We start from the raw sequence: 19,683 nt of genomic DNA, 5'->3' as shown, positions 1-19,683 counted from the left end.
CACGTAATAGCACACACTCGTAAATAGTACACAATCGAAAATACAACGAAAAATTTCTGAAACTATCAGAAAATAATGGTATGACTTTGTCTGAAAATTATCTTAAAATGAACAAAAACTAAAGTTTATAAAAACCTTTTTGATGGTGGATTGTTTAGTGAGATATGACGTTTCGAACCATAGGCCCGTTGTCAAGTGATGAGAAGAGGACAGTGTGAATAGGAAAGCCTATGTGAGAAAAGGGTGATGACATCTCACTACTTTCCGTTTTGATGGGCCATGCACACTAAAACACTTGCTGATCACCATTCAGTGCAATACATACTCACTCACACACACACACACACACACACAACACTGAAATGTTTAATGTCATTAGCTGAAGGTACTAACCAGAACAAAATGGTGCAAAATAGATAAAAATGGAACAGAAAAAAACCCAGAATTGAAACAACATAAACTGATAAGAGATTTGCGACACTTTGGCACTTGTATATGTGACAGGGGGGGCCGGGGGGGGGGGGGGGTGCCTTTTTTCAGTCGTTCGTCTCCAAGGTTTGGACAGTACACATAAAACAAAGTACACACAAGTCATATAATAAACATTTACGCATGTAACATCGACACACATCATGTCAATACAAACACATACTAAAGTACATATAAATCCTGAAATAATTATGCATGCCTCAACATCAAAACCCATCATATCAACACGAACACATCACATGATTACAATGTCGATATTGACCATCCAAATGTAGTCCTTCCTTTTCATCCATGCTTTTCCCCTCATACAACCCATACTAATTTTTGATTGATTAATGAGTATTTGGACCGATGATGGACGTTTTCCGTATATTTATTGCCTCAGATACCGTCATATTTTTGCAAATGAAAATATCATAATCTTCATTTTCTGTCATCAGTATGCCTGAACAAATCTTTTCTCTGCGCTGGAGCTGTATTGAAAAGGGTACAGTTTTTTCGCAATTCATCGTATCTTTTGCGGTTAAATATAAAATGATTTTCATCATCTGGGCTCGGTTTTCGCTACACATCGGGTAAGGAGATGTTACTAAGTCTGAATCGAACCATCTTGTGTTGGCATTTAGTCCAAGTGCTCTCAATCTGAGTTTCGCAAAGCAGATTTTATGAGACAGGGAGAGAGAAAGAGAGAGATAGAGAGAATCTGAGAGACAGCGAGAAAGACAGAGAGAGAGACAGCGTTCCCCCGAAAAACACTGTCGTGATGAAGGCGTGAAAGTACGTACGGCTACCAGTAGCGAGCCCACACAATAGCGGGCCCCAACACATGTCGCGCACTGCTGTTCAACACTGAAGGCGACGGTTGAAAGAAGAGAACACATAGTAACACATTCATCATTCCACAACACACCTTTGATCAAGCAGAAAGCATTAGTATCAGTCACAGCTGTATACATACATGTGTATTGCCTGTTTTTGGATCTGCTGTTCAACACTGAAGGCGGACGGTTGAAAGAAGAGAACACATAGTAACACATTCATCATTCCACAACACACCTTTGATCAAGCAGAAAGCATTAGTATCAGTCACAGCTGTATACATACATGTGTATTGCCTGTTTTTGGATCTTTTTGAGAGGGAGGGAGTATCGACACGGGGGAGTTTCGACACGGGGGAGTACTGACACGGGGGAGTATCGACACGGGGAGTATTGACACGGGGGAGGGGAGTATCGACACGGGGGGTATTGACACAGGGAGTATCGACACGGGGAGTATTGACACGGGGGAGGGGAGTATCGACACGGGGGGTATTGACACAGGGAGTATCGACACGGGGAGTATTGACACGGGGGAGTATCGACACGGGGAGTATTGACACGGGGGAGTATCGACACGGGGGGTATTGACACAGGGAGTATCGACACGGGGAGTATTGACACGGGGGAGGGGAGTATCGACACGGGGGGTATTGACACAGGGAGTATCGACACGGGGAGTATTGACACGGGGGAGTATCGACACGGGGAGTATTGACACGGGGGAGGGGAGTATCGACACGGGGGGTATTGACACAGGGAGTATCGACACGGGGAGTATTGACACGGGGGAGGGGAGTATCGACACGGGGGGTATTGACACAGGGAGTATCGACACGGGGAGTATTGACACGGGGGAGTATCGACACGGGGAGTATTGACACGGGGGAGTATCGACACGGGGGAGGGGGAGTACTGACGCGGGGGAGTATCGACACGGGGGAGTATCGGGCTGACCCCTCCACAGAAAGGAAGTGTTGGGGCCTGTCCTTACACCGATCATTTGACATGTACACACAGCAGCAATGACAGAAGAAATGTGAAAACACATTAGCTTTCTTTTTTCTTCTTTTTTTTCAGTGTGACCAAGCGCGCTATGCTTGCTCCAACACTATTCACGCACAAGCCACAGCAGACGACAGTTTTCCCTCATAACCCGCGCACAGAATGTGTGACGTCACTCCGCTTACATCATTTTGTCCTCCTCGCCAGACACCTGCTCACAGCTCGCCCAATGTCGCATCCCGGTACGTCATTGGCTGAGAGGAAACTTGTGTTTCTGTTCCACAGTATTTAATTAATAGCTCTTTTGTTAGATCAGTAAACTACTAGTATTATATACTGGCAGAATCGTCTTAATTCCATCTTTAAATCTATTCCATTTATGTTCGCCTACGTGAAACTGATTTAACGCAGTTTGTAATTTTCAGCGACGAGCTCGTTAAAACTGACCCTGTTCAGGTGACTTAAATTAAGATTATAAATTCATCTTAAATAATCAACACTTCATTTTACACTCATTATAAAGTAGGCGTTGAGCTCTTTCTTTTGCAACTTATCCGACGTAAATCGGTTCAGGAATCATTTAGAAATCTATCACTGAACACCTTTAAACAAACACAATTGTCATCGGATTCTCCGTGATTAGTGACGATCTGCTTGCAAGCACACGTGACGCACTTTGCGGTCCGCTAAACTTGCATAAATTGGCACAGTGAATGATGAGTGGTCATTTCATACCTGGTCAGTCATCTGACCAGAGCCTGCTCTCTCTCTCTCTTGCTGTGTCGCGGGCAGTGTGTCGTGTGTGTCCCCACAACAGCTGACACCTCGCTACGTATCGCTGTAAGTACTAGTGTGTAGAATGTGTTGATTTGTAAATTGTATTATTTGACACAGTACTTGTGTTTATATGAGTATGTTCAGTTAATTCTTTGTTCAGTTATTGCTTTGACAAGTTAGTCACAGATCAGCTATGACTGATCTAAATAATTGCCATGTCGTCATCTGCATGGAGCAGTGTTCCATTTGATTCTTAACGTCACAGTCAGTGACTCTCGACACAGTTTGTTCCAGAATGTTCTAGTGAATGCGTAAAGTTCATTCACCACTTAATGGTTAAGCCATGATGGTTCTTCATTTAATATCTGGTCTATCAGTTTGCCAGTATTATATCTAATCCACTGATTCATTTGAGTCACTTTGACACAGTATAAGTTTTACCTAGTCTATACTGTCAGTGTACTTTCACCAAGTCAGCATCGCTTCAATCACTTTAACTGAGCTATTTAAATGTATTAGAAATGTCATTTGATGTCAGCGTTTGGTCTTCACACATATGCATTATGTTGTTGCGTATCCCAAACCCGAGTGATAGTCTTTCCATGTAAAATGTGTACATGCGCTTTATTATTCACTTGTGTTGACCTGTTGTACTTATGACATTTGTTTGTGTCATTTCAGGCACTGTCTTCTTCTCTTTTTATCTTCTCTTCTCTTCTATTCTCTTCTCTTAGGTTTTCTTCTCATCTAATATTGTAAATAAAACAATAGAAAAACCCATTTGTGACTGGCCTCTATATGTTCCTGGCCTGTGCGTGGGATCTTGTCTATCCTTTCATTCAATCAATCATTTAGTTAAGTCTTTTGTGCCGTACCCTTCAGTAACCACTCGGTACACGGCTACAAAAGTGGCGTCGCTGACAGGATATCGTCAGACTGCCGACTGCTGACGTAAACTCGCCAGACAAAATTTTAGAGTTGATCAAGGAAAACTGGGGGGAGCAGCGCGATGGCCCCACACTGGCAGCTGCCTTTTATAAACGCCAACAGGGTGTGGGGGAAACAGTGGGGGAGTATGCCTCTCAACTAAGGACCCTTTGGATGAAAGCCAACCATGCACAGGCCCACGTACTGCCACCAGAAGTGCTCTGTCCAACTTTTGCCAATGGCCTTCATCCAGCTGCTTTACGTTGCGACATAAAGCGGATCCTCAGGGAACACCCAGGCACCACCTTTGAAGAAGCCAAAAGGGAGGCCCAGAGGTGGATGAGAGAGGACAACCCAGACCCATTAGACCAGTTTGCGGTGGCAAGGATCGCTCGACTGGAGGCTCGAATTGAGGCCCTCACCACTGCACGGGCATCTGCACCTACACCTGCACCGGCACCTACACCTGCACCTGCTGGCCAGAGAGAAGTCGTGTGGGCCCCACCAAGACTGCCACAGCCATCTCAGCACATGCGCCGGGATCAACAACCCCTGCGACAAGGACAACCACTCAAGCAAGAAGCAAGAGATGGAGGGAGATCACGACCACGCTGTCTGTGGTGTAGTCGTTTCGGCCACGCTGTGCAACAGTGCCGCACCAAGCAGCGGTACATGCAGCAACGGGGAGGCAAGCCAGGACAACGACAGGGAAACTTCTAACCCCCGTTGCCATCAGTAGGCAGGCAACGGGGGGCGGGAACACACTGATTGGCCAGTGCCCCACAGCAGACATCACTCTCAACAACCAAGTGGTGTCTGCACTGATCGACACAGGAAGCGAGGTGACCACAGTGACTGAGACATGGGCAGCGAAACATCTCAGTCATTTGAAACTACAGGACTGCCACATCACAGTCAGGGCTGTCAACGGCGCAGAGGTACCATACACCGGCATCTACGTCGTCGACATCCAGCTGTTCGACCAACACTGCCCCAACGTTCCAGTCCTTGTTGTCAAGGAGCCCACAGAAGATCCAGCCATGCAGCAACGCAAAATGCACCTGCCTGTACTGCTGGGCATGAATGTCCTGGGTCCATGTCTATCGAAAGCCCAGGGCCTTCCTCCCTACCTCCAGACCACTATCCGTGAGATTCATCTTGACAACGTCTCCACAAGAGGAATGGCACGGACACATCAGAAATGCTGCATCCCTGCAAACTCTATGGCGACAGTGCGGGTGACTGGGAATGAAACTGCTAACCACCTCTTTGCTTCTCCACTGGCCCAACCACTCCCAGGAGGGCTTCTCCTGGTGCCAACACTCATTGCTGCTGACAAAGCTTCCCGGTATGTTCGTCTGGCCAACCTTTCACAGGAAGACAAGTTCCTGCCAGCACGCACTCCTGTGGCAACCCTCCATGCTGTTGTTGCAGTTGAGAGCCCAGACAACATCCAGGTCACAGCACATGCCAATGAACTTGTTGTCTCCCTCCAAACCAATGCTTGCCCACCTACCCCTCCCCCTCCCCAATCTACTCCTTTCCCCTCTTTCGATGGCACCGCTACTCAGCAACAACAACTCCAGGAACTGCTGTCTAGGCATGCGACTTGCTTCTCCACAGGTGAGAATGATCTGGGTTATACAGATGCAGTCTATCATCGCATCCGAACGACAGACCCTGCACCAGTGGCCCAGCCATATCGCCGAATACCTCCCCACCAGTTCCAGGAAGTACAGGACCACATCAAGGGGCTCTTAGCAAAGGATGTCATTGTAGAGAGCTACAGCCCCTATGCAGCCCCAGTCGTCGTGGTCCGGAAGAAGGATGGCAGTCTTCGCCTGTGCGTAGACTACAGACGCCTCAACTCCAAGACAGTAGGCGACGCATACCCACTACCACGGATCCAGGAATCCTTTGATGCCTTGGTGGGAGCCCAGTATTTCTCAACACTCGACTTGGCCAGCGGCTACCACCAGATAGCTATGCACCCGGACGACCAGCACAAGACCGCCTTCATCACTCCTACAGGCCTCTTTGAGTATACTCGAATGCCCATGGGGTTGGCTTCTGCTCCAGCTACATTCCAGCGGCTTATGCAGTCAACAATGTCAGACTACCTGTTCCAGTTCCTCCTGGTATACCTGGATGACCTTTTAGTCTACTCCAAGTCATTTGAGGAGCATCTGGGACATCTGGATGCACTGCTGGGTCGCATTGCACAGACTGGTTTGAAACTCCGTCTGGACAAATGCCAGTTCTTACGCCGAGAAGTCACCTACCTGGGCCACACCATCTCTGCAAATGGCGTAAGCTGCGAAGCTGGCAAAGTCGACGCTGTCAGGAATTGGCCGAAGCCGACCACTCTGAAAGACCTCCGCAGCTTCTTGGGATTCGCCAGTTACTACAGGCGTTTCATTCATCGCTTCTCTCACACCGCCGGTCCTCTCCATGACCTTGTGGCTGAGGCAGCAAAACAGGGAAGAAAGAAACTGCTGATCACCAGACTATGGCAGCCCATGCATCAAGTGGCGTTTGACCAGCTAAAGACGGCCCTCACAACAGCTCCAGTCCTTGGCTATGCAGATTTCACAAAGCCCTTCATCATGGAAACTGATGCCAGCCATGACGGGTTGAGTGCCATACTCTCCCAGGACCAGGACGGGGGTCGACGTGTCATTGCGTATGCCAGCCGTCGTCTACGCCCCACTGAGAAGAACCAGGCTACGTACAGCAGCATGAAGCTTGAGTTCCTGGCCATGAAGTGGGCCATCACAGAGAAGTTCCGGCACTATCTCTTAGGTGCCACCTTTGTTGTCCTCACAGACAACAACCCCTTAGTCCACTTCCAGACTGCGGCCCTTGGCGCCTTGGAGCAAAGATGGGCATCCCAGCTAGCCCAGTTCAATTTCAAGGTACAGTACCGGCCAGGTAGAGCCAACCCTGCTGACGCCCTGTCCCGATTACCTTTTATTTCCCATCCCCCATCCATATCCACTCCGATGCCCCCAGAAGTTGCACTTTCAGAAAGTGCCCTTTGCAACTGCCAGAGCATCAGCACAGCAGTTGTCATTCCCCCTGATGGTGACGTGCCACCAGCTCTGTCCCCAACTCAGGAGACTCTGCTGCCACGACTCAGCAGACCCGAACTCCGACAGCTCCAGCTGGAAGATGTGATCATTGCACCCGTGCTGACAGCCTGGCCATCCAAGCTAAAATCCAGCCAAGACCGTCAGGTACGCACCCTGTTGCAGCAGCATGCCCGACTGGTCTGTGAAGACGGCGTCCTGCTCAGGCGGATAACGGACCCCAAACTTGGAGCTTCCAAGCAATTGGTCCTCCCGAGCACACTTCGCCCCGATGTCCTCGAGATGGTACACGACCGCATGGGACATCAAGGTTACGAGCGGACCATGGATCTACTGAGACCACGTGTTTACTGGCCAGGTATGTATGCTGACACAAAAGCATATCTTACCAGATGTCAACGCTGCACCATGAACCGCCTGCCCTCCAAGATTCACACCCCAGTTACCCCTTTACTGGCCAGTCGCCCACTGGAAGTCCTAGCCATCGACTTCACCAGACTGGAACCTGCGAGTGACGGCCGGGAATCCATACTTGTTGTCACGGATGTCTTCAGCAAGTTCACACAAGCCATCCCAACCCGCAACCAGGAAGCTTCAACAGTTGCCCAGGCCCTGGTGCGAGAATGGTTCCAGCGTTACGGGGTACCAGAAAGAATCCACAGCGACCAAGGCCGTGACTTTGAATCCAAACTGGTCAAGGAGCTGTGCCGCATCTATGGCGTCAAGAAGACCAGAACAACACCATACCATCCCCAGGGTAACGCCCAGTGTGAGCGGTTCAACCGATCCCTCCATGATCTGCTGCGCACCCTACCACCGGAGCAGAAGAGACGCTGGCCCATACATCTGCCAGAGGTTGTGCAGGCGTACAACAACACGCCTCATGCCTCCACGGGGTTTGCCCCACACTTTCTTTTGTTTGGACAGGAACCCAGGCTCCCGGTAGACGATCTTCTAGGGCGCCCTGAACCGACAGCCGCAGGAGCTGTGGACTGGGTGAGGCAGCACCGACAGCGACTCCAGGTGGCACACCAGAGGGCACTACACCAACTGCAACAGGCAGCCCTGCAACGTGCCAAGTTCAACAGGCAACACAGCACGGCCCATGATCTACACGTTGGGGACTACGTCTACGTAAGGAACCGAGTCCTGGGCCGCAACAAGATACAGGACTTCTGGCAGCCAGACCTCCACCAGGTGACTAACCGCCCCTATGGACACCTACATGTCTACTCTGTGGTGCCATTGGTGGGTGGCCCCGAAAAGGTCATCAACAGAAAACACCTGCTGCCAGCAACTGAACCCATCGCAGACTGGGAGCCAGACCAGCCCAAACGGCAACCTCCAGTTTCATCTCCACAAGACTCTGACACAGACTCTGATGATGAGGTATGGTTTATAATACCACCCCATCCCCAGCCCAGGTGTGGAACTCCTCCACCCAACACTGCGTCAGAAGCACCCCAGGCCGCAGCCCAGAATGACCTGCCTGCAGCATCGGCCCCTGTGCAAAGACGGTCCCAGCGCCTCAAAGAGAAGGCCAGAATTAAGAATTAACATTCTTTTCCTTTCCTTCCCCAGAATGGACAATTGAGGTTGAAATTCTAGTCTCACTTGCAACTAGGACTATTTCATCCACTCTATTTTTTTCTAGTCTTGCCTCTCCCATGCCCTTTTCTGCCATGTGGCCAGTGCAACGCAAACTGTTTCATCTCTTATGTACATGTTTTCTTATTTTGTTTTCATTCCAACCAGTTTGGGTGGAATTTATATTTTGTGGGTTTTGGTGTACTTTTTTTCTTCTATTTTTTTTAATTCTTGCCTCCCCAAGGCCAGTCCTGCTAAGTGGTCTTTGCAAAGACAAATATTTGTTGTTGAAATGCTTGCTTGTTAATTTTAAGCACTAGTCGGGCAATCATGTGATACATAGATTGATATGCACAAAACTGAATGCTTTCCAACCCCTTCTCTATATCAAACTCTTCAAAGTTAAGTTAGGATGCATTTGACTAAATCCAAACGCTTAACTTAACCTGGCTAAAGCCACTTTGAATATAGAAGTAGGGTGTTGTTCCTAAGAAGGTTGCAGTCATTTCACATTCACTTAGCTATTAGTTATCAGCTAAATTATCTCCCTTACCTGCCCAATAATTCTTGTTTGATGCTCAGCTAAGTCTCCTCACAAGAATTACTTTAACCATCGCGGACGATGGTTTTCAAAAGATGGGGGGAGGTGTGACCAAGCGCGCTATGCTTGCTCCAACACTATTCACGCACAAGCCACAGCAGACGACAGTTTTCCCTCATAACCCGCGCACAGAATGTGTGACGTCACTCCGCTTACATCATTTTGTCCTCCTCGCCAGACACCTGCTCACAGCTCGCCCAATGTCGCATCCCGGTACGTCATTGGCTGAGAGGAAACTTGTGTTTCTGTTCCACAGTATTTAATTAATAGCTCTTTTGTTAGATCAGTAAACTACTAGTATTATATACTGGCAGAATCGTCTTAATTCCATCTTTAAATCTATTCCATTTATGTTCGCCTACGTGAAACTGATTTAACGCAGTTTGTAATTTTCAGCGACGAGCTCGTTAAAACTGACCCTGTTCAGGTGACTTAAATTAAGATTATAAATTCATCTTAAATAATCAACACTTCATTTTACACTCATTATAAAGTAGGCGTTGAGCTCTTTCTTTTGCAACTTATCCGACGTAAATCGGTTCAGGAATCATTTAGAAATCTATCACTGAACACCTTTAAACAAACACAATTGTCATCGGATTCTCCGTGATTAGTGACGATCTGCTTGCAAGCACACGTGACGCACTTTGCGGTCCGCTAAACTTGCATAAATTGGCACAGTGAATGATGAGTGGTCATTTCATACCTGGTCAGTCATCTGACCAGAGCCTGCTCTCTCTCTCTCTTGCTGTGTCGCGGGCAGTGTGTCGTGTGTGTCCCCACAACAGCTGACACCTCGCTACGTATCGCTGTAAGTACTAGTGTGTAGAATGTGTTGATTTGTAAATTGTATTATTTGACACAGTACTTGTGTTTATATGAGTATGTTCAGTTAATTCTTTGTTCAGTTATTGCTTTGACAAGTTAGTCACAGATCAGCTATGACTGATCTAAATAATTGCCATGTCGTCATCTGCATGGAGCAGTGTTCCATTTGATTCTTAACGTCACAGTCAGTGACTCTCGACACAGTTTGTTCCAGAATGTTCTAGTGAATGCGTAAAGTTCATTCACCACTTAATGGTTAAGCCATGATGGTTCTTCATTTAATATCTGGTCTATCAGTTTGCCAGTATTATATCTAATCCACTGATTCATTTGAGTCACTTTGACACAGTATAAGTTTTACCTAGTCTATACTGTCAGTGTACTTTCACCAAGTCAGCATCGCTTCAATCACTTTAACTGAGCTATTTAAATGTATTAGAAATGTCATTTGATGTCAGCGTTTGGTCTTCACACATATGCATTATGTTGTTGCGTATCCCAAACCCGAGTGATAGTCTTTCCATGTAAAATGTGTACATGCGCTTTATTATTCACTTGTGTTGACCTGTTGTACTTATGACATTTGTTTGTGTCATTTCAGGCACTGTCTTCTTCTCTTTTTATCTTCTCTTCTCTTCTATTCTCTTCTCTTAGGTTTTCTTCTCATCTAATATTGTAAATAAAACAATAGAAAAACCCATTTGTGACTGGCCTCTATATGTTCCTGGCCTGTGCGTGGGATCTTGTCTATCCTTTCATTCAATCAATCATTTAGTTAAGTCTTTTGTGCCGTACCCTTCAGTAACCACTCGGTACACGGCTACATCAGTTTTGAAATTTTTTTAATGTCCACACCAGAAACATTACAGGATAGTATTACATACACAAGTATATTTGGAAAAAAGACAACAAAATATCAACAACTGAAAAAAAACCCATAGTGAATGAAGGGGTGAGAGAGAGAGAGAGAGAGAGAGAGAGACCTATCATTTAAATTCATTTTCCCTTTGCCTTTACAAATTAGCTTTTGTTCAGTTAAAGACTGGCATAGCCTCTTCGAGTTGAATAAGCCACAAACTGCCAGCTGAATCGGTAGCGTAAGCACAGCATTGACTTGAAGTTGCGTACCATGTGAATGGAGAGAGTTATACCACTCTTTACCTTTTGTTAATTATTTTGGATCTCCTAGCCTCGTTGTTTATCAATTTCAGTCAACAAACAGGTCAAACTGGAAGTAAGTCGTCGTCAGCACTAGACTTAAAAAAAAAGAGACGGTTTAGGTCAGTGCACACGCATAATTACTTACCAAAACCAGCGACCGTACTGAGAAGGCGGAGATTATGGACAGAACTGACCCTATGCATCTAGACATAAACAGTAATCTATAAATACCTAACAGCTCGTGTATTTGAGATCCAAAGGTCATAATTTAGGTTACTGAGAAGATGTAGAGCAAGGGCAACAAATACCTCAACAGAAATACAGACATCAACAGCATGCGAACCAAAATATCTAGCATCTCATTTATCTTTAATAAATCCGATCGTCAGTCGATCACTTTTCTAAAACGCTGCTGTCCAACTACAGCAGCCTAACACTCCTCATCAGTTCGAACCACGAACCTACAAATAGAATAAATAAATAAATAAAATAATTAACAACTTATTCGTCCGTGGTCCGAATAGGAAATAGTCCAGTGAACACACATACCTCAGTGGTCAGTCTCCGTGCTCTGGTTGTAGTCAGTGACAGGACACACAAATACCACGCCAGGCCGGCCTTTGGGAGGACTACTACTGCTGAGCTGGACAGCTATTCAGCTCGCTGGCGGGGAAGGTCGAAGTGGACCGTGAAAGTTATATAATAGAGGAAGTAAGCCAGGGACTTTTGATTAAAATTTGCGTTATGCCCATCGCACACGGAGCGTCGAAACAGCAAGTTTCACGCGACAAGCAGCAAAAACGTGCGGCGCCCCGTGTGCGAGGTATTCAGGCAGCAGGAGTCGCGCTGCCAAGCAGAGAGATCGCCGTTGCCGTGCGTCAAAATCCTCGATAGTCCAAATGTGTGCAACAAAACCGTTCTTTTTACGATAAAATAGAACAAATCATACTGAGCACACTTACATAAAGTTGACCACTGTAGTGGGCCGGGAACATAATTAGATTTTGATTTTTAATGTCAAGATTCGTGCGGTTTTATTGCTTCTGCCCGTGTGAGAGCGCCTTATGCCCATCGCACACGGAGCGTCGAAGCAGCAAGTTTCACGCGACAAGCAGCAAAAACGTGCGGCGCCCCGTGTGCGAGGTATTCAGGCAGCAGGAGTCGCGCTGCCACGCAGCAAGATCGCCGTTGCCTCGCGTCAAAATCCTGGATAGAACTTGTCCTATTTCCCCGCGACAAAAGCAGCAGACGTGCGTGGAGCAACCAATCACGTGATCCGCTCGTTTCACGTGACACAAAATGGCTGACATTGTTTGGACTCGATTCATTCGTTTGACGTTGCTCAATTAATCATGAAAACAAAGTGTTTTGGAAGTAAACGATTAGACTGTTTGGATGAAAAGATTGTCATTACGTCTGAACGCATGTCTGTTTGAGAGTGATTTCTGTGAGTGCCCCCAAAATGTTGACTTTCTACTTTGAACAGCAACTCACATGGTAACGTTTGTAATTCCTGCCTGAGAATATTCTGAGAACGGAAGTATCTTTGACTGAAATTGTAAGGATAACTGGATTTCCAAATATCTTTTTAGAGCTGTACACACATCTTCTTTATTTCCACACACACACATCATGTGCAAGTAAACACACACACACACACACCACCACCACCACAAAAATACGACTGAACATTCACACAAACCCTACTGAACACACACACACACACACCACATCACACACTCACACAAACAGTACTGAACACACACACACACACACACACACACACACACACACACACACACACACACACACACACACTGTACCACACCACACACAAAAACATGACTGAACTCTCAAACAGTACTGAACACACACACACAAACACACACACACAAACACCACTGAACACTCACACAAACACTATTTAATTACACATACTTAACCGTGACCCAACTAGTGCAGGGGTCTGACATTCCTGTCCTGTGCAAACTACTATCCGCCTATGCGGAGAAAACGAAACTATGGCCGATAACCTCCCGGAAGTAGGTAACCTCCCCTTTGTCCCACTGGCTAGCGCCCTCTTTTTCCGGCAGCCATCACGACTCCTGTTCCTGTGCTCTTCATACGGCTAAGTTTTTTCATATTTTCTGCCTGTCTGTCGATTCTCTGGCATTCTTGTTTGTTGTCAAATTATGTCTCCAACCAGGTCACATAATTATGTAGCTCAATTGGGGAATCGTGCTAAAATTAAGGCGCGATCGCAATCGATTCGCTGACACTCTGGGCCCTCTACTCCTGGCCCTCTCAACAACGCCAACCCGCCGCCTTCTCCACTTCCTCCGGTCGACTCCAGACCTCCGCCACCTCCTACACCTCCTCTGGTGACTTCTAGAGGTTTGTGGTCACACACTCAGGTCAGTGTTACCTTTAGTGCCATTTTTATCGATCCGCGAACTCAGTCGACGCGATCCGCGTTTTCTCGGCCCTGCCAGTCGGCAGTGTACGAGTCGATCTCCTCTATCTCTTTACCATACCCACAGTTGCACCAGTGGAATGTGCCACAATCCCTTTGGGGAAAAAAAAAAAGAAAAAAAAAGGCAGCTTGTTTTGGATCCAGTTAGATTGTGCGGTTTTATTGCTTCTGCCCGTGTGAGAGCGCCTTATGCCCATCGCACACGGAGCGTCGAAGCAGCAAGTTTTCACGTGACAAGCAGCAAAACGTGCGGCGTCCCGTGTGCGAGGTATTCAGGCAGCAGGAGTCGCGCTGCCCAGAGCACAAGATCGCCGTTGCCTCGCGTCAAAATCCTGGATAGAACTTGTCCTATTTCCCCGCGACAAAAACAGCAGACGTGCGTGGAGCAACCAATCACGAGATCCGCTCGTTTCACGTGACACAAAATGGCTGACATTGTTTGGACTCGATTCATTCGTTTGGACGTTGCTCAATTAATCATGAAAACAAAGTGTTTTGGAAGTAAACGATTAGACTGTTTGGATGAAAAGATTGTCATTACGTCTGAATGCATGTCTGTTTAAGAATGATTTCTGTGAGTGCCCCAAAAATGTTGACTTTCTACTTTGAACTGTAACTCACATGGTAACGTTTGTAATTCCTGCCTGAGAATATTCTGAGAACGGAAGTATCTTTGATTGAAATTGTAAGGATAACTGGATTTCCAAATATCTTTTTAGAGCTGTACACACATCTTCTTTATTTCCACACACACATCATGTGCAAGTAAACACACACACACACCACCACCACCACCACCACCACCACAAAAATACAACTGAACATTCACACAAACCCTACTGAACACACACACACACACAACACCACATACAAACACTACTAAAACACACATACACACACCACATCACACACTCACACAAACAGTACTGAACACACACACACACACACACACACACACACACACACACACTGTACCACACCACACACAAAAACATGACTGAACTCTCAAACAGTACTGAACACACACACACAAACACCACTGAACACTCACACAAACACTATTTAATTACACATACTTAACCGTGACCCAACTAGTGCAGACTCCGGCAGGGGTCTGACATTCCTGTCCTGTGCAAACTACTATCCGCCTATGCGGAGAAAACGAAACTACAGCCGATAACCTCCCGGAAGTAGGTAACCTCCCCTTTGTCCTGCTGGCTAGCGCCCTCTTTTTCCGGCAGCCATCATGACTCCTGTTCCTGTGCTCTTCATACGGCTAAGCTTTTTCGTATTTCTGCCTGTCGATTCTCTGGCGTTCTTGTTTGTTGTCAAATTATGTCTCCAACCAGGTCAGATAATATGTAGCTCGACTGGGGAATCGTGCTAAAATTAAGGCGCGATCGCAATCGATCGCTGACACTCTGGGCCCTCTACTCCTGGCCCTCTCAACAACGCCAACCCGCCGCCTTCTCCACTTCCTCCGCTCCCTCCGGTCGACTCCAGACCCTCCGCCACCTCTACACCTCCTCTGGTGACTTCTAGAGGTTTGTGGTCACACACTCAGGTCAGTGTTACCTTTAATGTCATTTTTATCGATCCGCGAACTCACTCGACGCGATCCGCGTTTTCTCGGCCCTGCCAGTCGGCAGTGTACGAGTCGATCTCCTCTATCTCTTTACCCATATCCACAGTTGCACCAATGGAATGGCTGGTGACTTGTCACCCCCTCGTCCACGACGCCCATAACACTGGATTACGGCGCTGTCATGCCACATGCCCTGACCGTCTCGCGTCCGATGGCGACCGATTCGGGTTGGGATGCCCACGGCACTAAGGGACATTATAATTATTCCCCTTGCGGTCGTTTTCACCTGTGTCGGTTATGGTGGCATCGAACCACGGACTCTCACACACAACATGACACTCCTCCCTCTACAACGAGGACACGTCGCACCAGGGGGATATGTGCTCCAAGGACACCTTCCTTTTCGACGATTTTCGGCGCCAAGGGAGGCAACTCCACATTTGTAACCTTGGCGCTCGAAGCTGTGGTTAGTTTCGCCGACACAGCACATCACTCCTGCCCCCCGTGCTGTCCACCAACGATGTTTTCTTTCGGTTTCTCATTGGGCCCTCATGCCCAGTCATGGACTTTACACATCTTTGCATAGCAACTGCACTTTTCTTGCTGTTTCTCAGGCTATTGGCCACAGGAAATACATCACAATATTTCCCCTTCTATCCATTTGATTTATTATCACAAGCAACAATCACGAAATATATATATAATTTTTTTTAATATATATATATATATATATGAGATATATTGCTACATTCATACACATTTCTGCTTTCACTTATAGATGTGTACTTATCCCTCGGTATACACATGTGTATGTGCTTATGGGATAGGTTCAGACGACTTTCATATTAACATGTACAATTCTATTTCTATTTCTATTCATTGACATCTATTCATTGAGATTCCCTACATAGCAATATAGGCACACTTGCATTTGCGGCCTTCTGTTCACAATGCCCAGAACTCTCTGCCTCTACGTACTGGCACTTTATTCATATGCGTATGTACATCTCATATGTAGGTGCATGGACAGATTCCTTTCCATTGATGATTATGCACACTTACCCATTTACTTGGGTATATCTGTGCACACTACACGTATGCTTATACAGCCGCTTATTTCTTGTGTCTCGATCTCTTGTCATTGGCATACTTCTGACATCATCACTTGAGTTGATGGAAGTTTTTATTCCCTTTGCACATATATGTATTCATTTTCATAAATTCATCCCTACCTTGCTTTCGGAGGACGACTGCACTCACAAAAAAAAAATAATAATAAATAAATAAATAAATAAAATTTTAAAAAAGCCTCATTCACGCCTGAATGTATGCTCCTTCACATTTCAGTAGTGGCTGGTCCTTAGGGATCCACACACACCCCTTTCACACCCACAGGGCTAAGAATGCCCTCTCTTGGTGCAAGGACGGACAAGGCAACCCAACTCATTTGCCTGCAACAATCACCCATAAGGCTGGAGATGCACAAGGAGGGATGAGGCAGTCCAACTTAGAGGTGCCACTCTGGACACACATGCCCTTCATTCCTTCCAAGTTTGTAAGGCATCCCTTCTTTCTCCCCTTGCCTACAACAACCCTTGGTTTGCACCACTGTGATTGTGACAAAAGCTCCACACGGGCCCTACATCCTAGCCAGCCTTCCCATGAAGAGGTGTCTATCTTGCCTTCCAAGTTTTAGCGGACCCAAAAACTGCCCACTGGGCAGGAGACAATCACCCTCAGCCCATCTCTTCCACTCCTCTCTAGTAGCAGAAGGCCTGGGTCATAATTGTTTTCCTCTACATTTTGGAGAAAGGCATATTGACGAGGACGGATGCATCTCACAAAGCACAACGAACCGTCCATTAGCCACAGGGGTGTACCTTTCTGCCCACTCATACCAGCACGGCAGATGCCGCATTCAAGCACATCAGTTCGCCCCATCACCTTGCTTGAACACAAATCCAGCATCAACGTCTCAAACAATTGGCGTTTGAAAGCACTTTCTGCACTTAGTCTTCCCTGCCCGATCCTTTCGGCCTCTACACACAACCACTGCTGTGGTTACAGATGCGCATTCCTCCTCAAGCACTGTCTTTCCAATAAGACACTTGCAGGGGTTTCTAGCCTAGGCAGGCTATCCCATCATGGAGCCCCAGCCTTCGGTCAAGGGCCTGTCAGAGGATGACTTTGTCGTCACTTCGGAAGCAAGCACCATGTCTTTCAGACACACGGTTGCACCACAAGACCCCGTCAACTCTTTCCGGCTTCCTTACATTGCAACATAACCTGCATGGTGAACACCTTCGTCCCTGAAGCACACAGCAGCTGTTTCCTGATTTACCCATGCTGATTGGTGTCCTCCTAGGAACAATATATGATAATCAGTCGTGCACGACAGTCTCCATCAGAACAGCAGAGGAGGCAACTGCTGTCCAGTCTATTCGGGCTGGAATTCGATTATACAATTTATAGTAGAGAGTGTTTTGCCCAAGTTGCATCCCCGGTCCCTCAATCATGAGGGCCTTAGGACTCATCATTGGGACGGTTCCCAAAGGCTACTTAGGCCTAAGGCTACAGCACTAAGTCCCAGTGCAATTTGACTTCTAGTCTGAGAGACATAGTCATTCATGAAAGACTAAGCTGCAAATGATTTCCTTTTGCAATTAAGAAACCACTGATAATACAGCTCTCACCTTGCAGTTGGCCATACTAAAAACGTATGTCAGATCAGTGCTTTGATGTAAATAGCCAGTACAACACATCTTGAGCCACTTACCTCCCTGCCCCGCCCCGCTCCATCCCAGACTCAGTGCGCACCACACACAGCCAGAGGCCTGTCATGGATCCGGTCCCTAAAGAACCTTCAGCAAAAATTTTCCCATGGAAACCCTCTTCCATTTGGGAATTCCATCACAGAATGAGACTCAGTGACCTGTGGGCACATGAAATGCACTTCCACAGCCTGATCCAACCCAGCCATTGACTGCCGACAACTTTCTGCAGGTTACTCCAACATGCCACACTCAGGTAGAGAAGCCACCAAGCATTCCGTATGCCCCTTCGTGATGGTATCTACCTGGGCAATTATACAACCCTGTCCCAGAGACACCAGGGACATCAAGTCTTTTGTTGCCAAATGTCTGCCATTCTATGCATAGGCAACATACCAGTTCTGTCATTTTTTGACAACGTCAAAAAGGGGGAGGGGGGGGGGCAGGGGGGGGAGTGCCCATCGCCTGTCAACTCGCATGGAGGAGCTCTACAGATCTGGCTGTCATGCCTAAGGCAAGCCCAACACGGTGACCTACCTCTGTCTCGTCCCACAGTTTCCTTCAAACACAAAAATCACTTCCACTATCGGCCCACATCCGTTGTGGAATCATCAGATCAAACCACATGTGCACCTCCTTGCATTGACTCTCATCCGCGCTCATCAGCACAGCTGTGGTCCACAGACCTCCCCCACAATACAGCTGTGGACCTCTGTCTTCTTTACCCGCACCAAATTCCTTAGGCGACACAGTACACTCTACTTTCGTCAAATTCAACTTGAGGGACACCTATCGCTTTAGGGATGATGGCTCATCGACTTCTATCAGAGAGACGTCGCACGCCTGTGGGTTGATGGCGCAAGAGGCATCGCTTCTGTGGTAGCTGCACAACAGACCATCACAGCACACAGACAGTAGAACAGGCGAGCCCTCCACCTTGTCGCGCTATTCTGCACTAGTAGGGTCACGGTTAAGTATGTGTAATTAAAGGGAAATTTTCTATCTAAAATTACGTTTAAATAACATACTTACCGTGACCCAAATTTAAGACCCTCCCGTCCTCCGCGCTTCCTGTTCTCCCTGCTTGCTGCGCTGGTGATGGCATATTGCCGTCAAAAGAGGGAGATAACCAGCGGGACAAAGGGGAGGTTACCTACTTCCGGGAGGTTATCGGCCGTAGTTTCGTTTTCTCCGCATAGGCGGATAGTAGTTTGCACAGGACAGGAATGTCAGACCCCTGCCGGAGTCTGCACTAGTTGGGTCACGGTAAGTATGTTATTTAAACGTAATTTTAGATAGAAAATTTCCTTTGAACACACACACACACTACTGAGCACTCACACAAAAACTACTGAACACACACACACACACACACACACACACACACAGAGTCATTCCTTCATTTACTCCTTCATCCACATGCTCACTGTGTACACACTGAGAGCGCATAAATAACAGTAGACATAATAATACATGAATATGTAAAATCAAATATCTGAGTTCTGCAATTTTGACAGTTCACTGATCCTGAAGTAATGTGCTGGGATAACCAACAAATCAACTGAAACAAAT

General features: G+C 47.0%; 2 protein-coding genes across 3 annotated transcripts in view; both read right to left on the bottom strand.

Annotated features, from left to right (window-relative positions):
• LOC143286458 (dimethylaniline monooxygenase [N-oxide-forming] 2-like) overlaps positions 1-19,217 on the bottom strand; it is a 35,521-nt gene extending 16,304 nt beyond the window's left edge. Inside the window, exons 1-2 of one of the 2 annotated variants that reach the window (XM_076594028.1) lie at positions 19,144-19,193; positions 11,832-11,945 (exon numbers count right to left, since the gene is read on the bottom strand). The gene's annotated coding sequence lies outside the window, so the exon portion shown is untranslated. Of the gene's footprint in view, positions 1-11,831; positions 11,946-19,143 lie in introns of both variants that reach the window. The other variant, XM_076594027.1, reaches the window with a different exon arrangement.
• The window catches only part of LOC143286786 (uncharacterized), a 289,541-nt gene that overhangs the window by 238,699 nt on the left and 31,159 nt on the right, over positions 1-19,683 (bottom strand). The gene's annotated exons all lie outside the window — the stretch shown is intronic.

Source organism: Babylonia areolata, chromosome 10 (genome assembly GCF_041734735.1).
Source record: "Babylonia areolata isolate BAREFJ2019XMU chromosome 10, ASM4173473v1, whole genome shotgun sequence".
Classification (NCBI taxonomy): Eukaryota; Metazoa; Mollusca; class Gastropoda; order Neogastropoda; family Buccinidae; genus Babylonia; species Babylonia areolata.
The sequence above is the reverse complement of the archived record's forward strand: the minus strand, read 5'-3'. Positions and strand labels throughout refer to the sequence as shown.